The sequence below is a fragment of the Lactuca serriola genome, chromosome 5 (genome assembly GCF_051521515.1).
Source record: "Lactuca serriola cultivar US96UC23 chromosome 5, Lser_US96UC23_V15, whole genome shotgun sequence".
Classification (NCBI taxonomy): Eukaryota; Viridiplantae; Streptophyta; class Magnoliopsida; order Asterales; family Asteraceae; genus Lactuca; species Lactuca serriola.
The window spans coordinates 220,188,896-220,195,714 of NC_136412.1; positions in this window are offsets into that span (position 1 = coordinate 220,188,896).

A 6,819-nucleotide genomic window follows, 5' to 3' on the forward strand; every position below is an offset into this window, starting at 1 on the left:
GCGGTATCTGATCTGATTTGCTTCCATTGCAATCATAGGGGACATAAAAAGTCCCAGTGTCCGAGTTTGCCAGCAGCAGGGAAGGTGGCAGCACCTGCCCCTGCAACATTGAGGATTACAGACGGCCGTTAGGGCCGAAGTGAGGTGCCAGTGGCGAAGAGTAGAGCTTTTCAGATGACAGCAGAGGAGGCGCGAGCGACTCCTGATGTGGTGACGGGTATGTATCTTCCCTTCATCTCTTTATTAATGTTGATTGTTTCTTATGGTTATATATTTTTATATAGGGTCGTTCTTAGTGAACGGCATATCAGCTACAGTGTTGTTTGATTCGAGGGCTACCCGATCATTTGTTTCACTTGCGCTTAGCAAGTGGTTTAGTAGAGCTCCGAAGGAGCTGGATTGTCCACTTGAGGTTGAGATAGCTGATGATAGGACCGTTAGGGTCGTGAGAGTACATAGGGCTTGTTCGCTGCAGCTATTTGATGAGCAGTTTTCAATGGATTTGGTTCCTATTCCCCTGCGAGGGAATAAGGTTATAGTGGGTATGGATTGGCTGAGGCCCATTGGGGCAGTAATTGATTGTAAGCTACAGTTAGTGAGGGTCCGCACCCCTGTTGGGGGAGAATTATTGATTCAATGCGAGAGGCAACAGCGCAGACCGATTCTTTGCTCGACAACGAGAGCTCGACGCTACTTCCAGCAGGGTTGCGCGGGGTACGTCGCCTATGTTTTGGATGCCCGGGAGAAGGGCAAGGCGACTGTTGACGATGTACCGATAGTGCGAGACTACCCGGACGTATTCCCGGTGGATTTTCCTGGGATACCTCCGGAGAAACAGGTTGAGTTTCAGATTGACCTGGTTTCGGGTGCGGCTCCGATAGCCAAGGCGTCGTATTGGTTGGCTCCTCCAGAGATGCAGGAGTTGTCTACGCAGCTGCAGGAGCTGCTAGACAAGGGTTTCATCAGACCAAGCAGTTCACCATAGGGAGCCCCGATCCTGTTTGTGAAGAAGAAGGATGGGTCGCACCGTATATGTATAGATTACCAGGAGTTGAACAAGGTAACGGTAAAGAACCGTTACCTACTCCCGAGGATAGATGATTTGTTCGATCAGCTTCAGGGAGCATCTTGGTTTTCCAAGATTGATCTGCGCTCCGGTTATCATCAAATACGGGTTAGAGGTGAGGATGTTTAGAAGACAGCTTTTAGGACCCGTTATGGTCATTATGAGTTTGTGGTGATGTCGTTTGGGCTCACCAATGCTCCAGCCGCGTGCATGGACCTCATGAACCGCGTATGCAGGCCGATGTTGGATCGGTCTGTGATAGTGTTCATTGACAATATCTTGGTTTATTCCAAGACTCAGGAGCAGCATGAGGAGCACCTAAGGGAGGTGCTAGAGACTTTGAGGAAGGAGAGACTTTTCGCAAAGTTATCCAAGTGCGAGTTCTAGTTGCGGGAGGTGCAGTTCCTTGGACACCTCGTCAATCAAAAGGGGATATTGGTGGATCCAGCCAAGATAGAGGCTGTGATGTAGTGGGAGGTCCCGAGGTCTCCATCTGAGATTCGGAGCTTCCTAGGGTTGGCAGGGTACTATAGGAGATTCATCCAGGATTGCTCCAAGATAGCAGTTCCACTTACCCGAATGACTAGAAAGTCGGTGGTGTTTTGTTGGGGGCCTGAGCAGCAGGCCGCATTTGAGACACTCAGACAACGATTGTGTGAGGCACCGATTCTCACCCTACTAGAGGGAGTGGATGATTTTGTAGTCTATTGTGATGCTTCGATCACATGGATGGGAGTAGTGTTGATGCAGCGAGGGCATGTGATAGCTTATGCCTCTAGACAGCTGAAGCCTCACGAAGCTAACTATCAGACGCACGATTTAGAGTTGGGGGCAGTGGTGTTTGCCCTCAAGATTTGGAGACATTACCTCTATGGGGTCCGCTGCACCATGTACACGGATCACAAGAGTTTGAGGTACCTCATGGACCAGCCGAATTTGAACATGAGGCAGCGTCGATGGTTAGATGTGGTGAAGGACTACGATTATGAGATCCTTTATCATCTGAGCAAGGCTAATGTTGTGGCCGATGCCCTGAGCCACAAGGCGGTGACGGCACCGATCAAAGATATATGTCTGAGGATGACGATGATTACTCCATTTTTGGAGCAGATTAGAGAGGCAGATGTCGAGGGCTTGAAGGAGGAGAGGTAGAAGTGTGAGAGGATTGTGGGCCGAGTAGCTTCTTTCTATTATGACAGTTGAGGATTTTTGACCCTTCATGAAAGAGTCTAGGTGCCGTATTGGGGAGGAGTACGGCAGGTTTTGATAGATGAGGCCCACAAGTCCCGGTTCTCCATCCATCCAGGGGCGACGAAGATGTATAGATGTAACAACCGAAAATACAACCAATTTTAAATTTTTCAAAAACATCTCGATTCCATTAATTTATTACAAAAAGGGTTTTCAATACAAAACATTTAACGTGTTCCCAGAATCACACACTACAAAATCATGAGGAGCGGTACGATCACGCCTTCGCCTTGCCACGATCTCCTGAAAAACCTGAAAAACATGAAAACACAACTGTAAGCCCGAAAGCTTAGTGAGATATCCCAAAAATACCAACCACAAATACCATACACACATAACATGCCATAACATATCCGATCACAGAACAACCATGCACTTCGGGTCTACTGTGTGACTGGTCCGCCGCACCGGCCTGCAGTCCACCTGGTCCACCCTCTGAGTCTATCCACATCCATCGAGTCAACAGTGTGATTAGTCCGCCCGGTCCCGGGCCTTCAATCCACCTGGTCCACTACAGTATGACTGGTCCGCCCGCACCGGGCCTTCAGTCTATCTGGTCCACTCTCCGAGCCTTCGGCACGACTGGTCCGCCCTTTCGGGGCCTACAGCCTATCCGGACCGCTCGCTGGGCCTTCGGGACAACCGGTCCGCCCTGGGTATCTTGGCCTATAGCACGCAGCAGGACCTGCCTCAATCCAACTCCAGTCCAAACAACCATGTCCACATATACATACAATCATATAGCAATTCACAAGCAACAGGCAGATCAAATAGATCGCATAGCATATCATCCTCCTAACCAGGATACCGACCTAACAGGTCACTAGCATAGCATCTCCCTATCTCTCAGGATACCGATCTCAAACAGGTCTCTATATACCATCCTAGCTCTCAGGATGCAAACATAACGTAGCAACAACATAACAACAACTACCCGGATCTCAGTCCGATAAGGGCCGGCCTTGGTGCCTTAGACCCTGTTGATATAGTGAGGATAACTCACCTCGAAACTGCCGACTGAACAGACAACCCGAACTGCCCCGATCACTGATTCGATCTCCACCACTGGACAACCGCCAATGCACTGAACTCAAAACAACAATCAACAATTACCAAAATGCCCCTGGAAACCACTGGTCAACCCTTGGTCAAAGACAAGGTCAAAGTCAACTCCTGACTGACCCTACTCGTCGAGTCAACCCTATGACTCGTCGAGTTCCCATAATCAGAACTTCACTCAATCCGCGACCTAACTCGCCGAGTCACCCCGAGACTCGTCGAGTTCAACAACTCTGAGTCCACTCGCATACAACTCACCGAGTCATCCCTTGACTCGTCGATTCTCGACTCGACCAGAAAATATTGGGACTCTTCGACAAGACTCGCCGAGTCCAAGAACAGACTCGCCGAGTCTAAGGCTATCATCAACCTACTCGCCGAGTTGTTCATACAACTCGCCGAGTTCCAGGCTATCTTCATCCGACTCGCCGAGTTGTTCTTCCAACTCGTCGAGTCCCAGCTCATCTTCAAGCAACTCGCCGGGTCCACCTATGTGACTCGCCGAGTACCACTGATCTGAATCCATTCAGAAGCATTCCAGGCCATGCAATTGATCCAAAACATAGATCTAGCCTCATACAACTCATCCATCATGTAAAGTGGCAAACTTTACGTGAATCCAAAGAGATCTAGGCCTTATTCACTTATAATTAGGGTTTGGGACATGCAAGCTTCACTAAACACTCCAACATAGGGACTTTCATGCTCTCTGATTCTTCTCCATTCCAGATCTGAGGTAGCAACCTCAGATCTAACCTCTAGACTTCCAATTACATCCATAGACAAGATCCCACAAACCCCAAAATGAAGAAACAACATACAATCAATCCAAGAACGAGATATTACCTCCAATGGACGCCCCAACTGCTATAAAATTCGATTCCAAGCAAAGCCCCTTGCCCCAAGCCTTCAATCTCACAAAATTCCTTCAACAAACTCCTCAAATGCTCCAAATACACTCCAATCTTCTTCAATCGCACTTTCTAGGGTTTCTGGACTTCAAAGGGGAATAAAGAGGCTGGGGGAAGGGTATAATGTTCTTTAAATAGGGCTCAACCCCGAGGATTAGGGTTTTCTCCACTCAGCGCCTACTCGCCGAGTCCATCTTACTGACTCGCCGAGTCGGCTACTTAACACGCGACCCAGTCGCGACTCTACTCGCCGAGTCACTCCTTCCCAAATAACACTTTTAGCCCTTCAACTCTACTCTTGCTATTCCGGGATGTTACAAATCTCCCCCACTTACATTAGGCTTCGCCCTCGAAGCCTACAGCAACTCGACTTCCAAGATACACCCGCAACGCGCCACCTGGCCTCAACCAGACCAGGTCCCTCAAGGCATACCCAAACGAAACTCAAACGCACTTTCCCTTTCTCACGGTGTCCTGACCACCGTCTCAAATCGGGCACCGGATTCACCCTCTGATAACTTCACTTAATCACTGAGTATTACTCATAATGCAACACTGCTCCAAATCACAACCATCACTCGACTCATAAGGCTAGAAAACCATGAACCATCGAATCCCCGATCCGAATCTCACTCTATCCATTCCGTGACGACGGAAAGACTCCTTCTCTTTCTCAGAGCAACTCCCACGAGTTCTCCTCTTGCAATTGCATACACATGCTGAACTAGCTCTAGCACCCTCAGGTTTGGAAAACCCGATACACTGATGATATCCTCCAACATCCCCCAGGATGAACCACTAATACACACCCAATACCCTGATCAAAACCACACTGAGAGCCCAATACTCTCTCCCTGCATCCCTTCCGAGTCTCTTGGCTCTATATCTGCGGAATTCCCTCCGCGATCTCAACAAACATCCCAAACTGGATGAGCTTTTATTCCACTGCCTCAAACACGCTGCTCAATAATCATACTCGAATTACTCTATTCATAACTCTGCTATGCTGCTTTCACTTCCGTGAACTTGCACTCCCTCTCGGAGTTACACACTTCTCTCACTTCCTTTTCCAAGGAATCCACTTGGCCATATAGCCACTTCAACAAGTGCCACGGTGCTCGCCCAACGCTACACCACCCTTTAGCGTATCCGCTATCCATCCAACACACATACTGACTCTCGTTGCAGGGACTCTCAAGCCCATGCACTAACTCCACTAACCAAGATCACTACCCGGGGCCAGACCTTCTAATGCAAACGCACTGCAACGAACACAATCCATATCCTCAAACTGATCCAACAATACCTGCAGAGTCTTCAGCATGACTGGACCGCCTCACCAGGCCTTCAGCCCATCTGGACCACTCTCTCAGAACCTTCAGCCAATCTGGACCGCTCTCAGTGCCTTCAGTTTGACTGGACCGTTCTCCGAGCCTTCGGCCTGACTGGTACGCCTACCGGCCCTCAGTCTATCCGGACCGCTCAACTAGCATTCAACATTCTGGGCTATCCTCCCGGAAAATCTCCCATGCATACCGTTCTAGCCCTCGAGGGGTTCCGAACTCTAACTCCATCATACATACTTGATCCCGGCCTGCTCCCAGGCCCTCCACAATCAAATTCCCTAGGTCTGTATCTTGCCCCACATGCTCGACACTTACTACTATCAGCCTATACTCTGGGCTGACAGAACACTTGCTGAATCCCAACAGCTAAGCACCCTCAAATACTCATCAATCTCCCGGAGAATTTTCCAATTCTCCCCCACTTAAAGCACTGACCAGCAACCACCGGTCGCCATCAACGACCTTCCAGAACAACCCTGCACAAAGAGAACACTTACACACTGACTGCTTCCCACAAGCATAAACAACCCTCAGCAAAACACATCTCCTCACTGATCAAACCGCTCAAAAGAATCCGATCTCTAATTATCCATTCCACGAATGTAGATGCTACCCGACATTCAACCTAATGTCGCATCTCCACTAATAACCCTTACGAACGCTAACAAACGAAAGCACCAAAACACCAAACTATAATCATACCAAACCCTCAGGGAACAACGGATACCAAGACGAAAACCCGAAACACAAATTCATAACTCAAACCACAACCCGCAAAACAATAAATACCGCATCGAAATCCACACAAAGAAACCAGCACAAACCAATACACCACAAAATCTCAAGATAACAAGACATCAAGAAAGGAACATACCCACAACTGTCTCTGGCACTGCCCTGACCTCCTCTGCAACAAGCTGATAAGCACGACCCTGAGCCCTCGGGGGCTCTGCTCCACCCTGACCTCCACCTGTGATCCTCAAAGTGGCCGGTGCTGGAGCCTGCACCAATCCTGCAGCAAACTGTGGACAGTTGGCCCTCAAATGTCCAACCTGATGACAATGATAGCAGATCCTCAAATCCCGAACTGGCACTGACTGCCGACAATCCCTCGCATAGTGCCCATCCCTTCCGCACTTGCGGCATGCACCACCGGTCCTACAAACCCCGGTGTGACCCTTCCCAC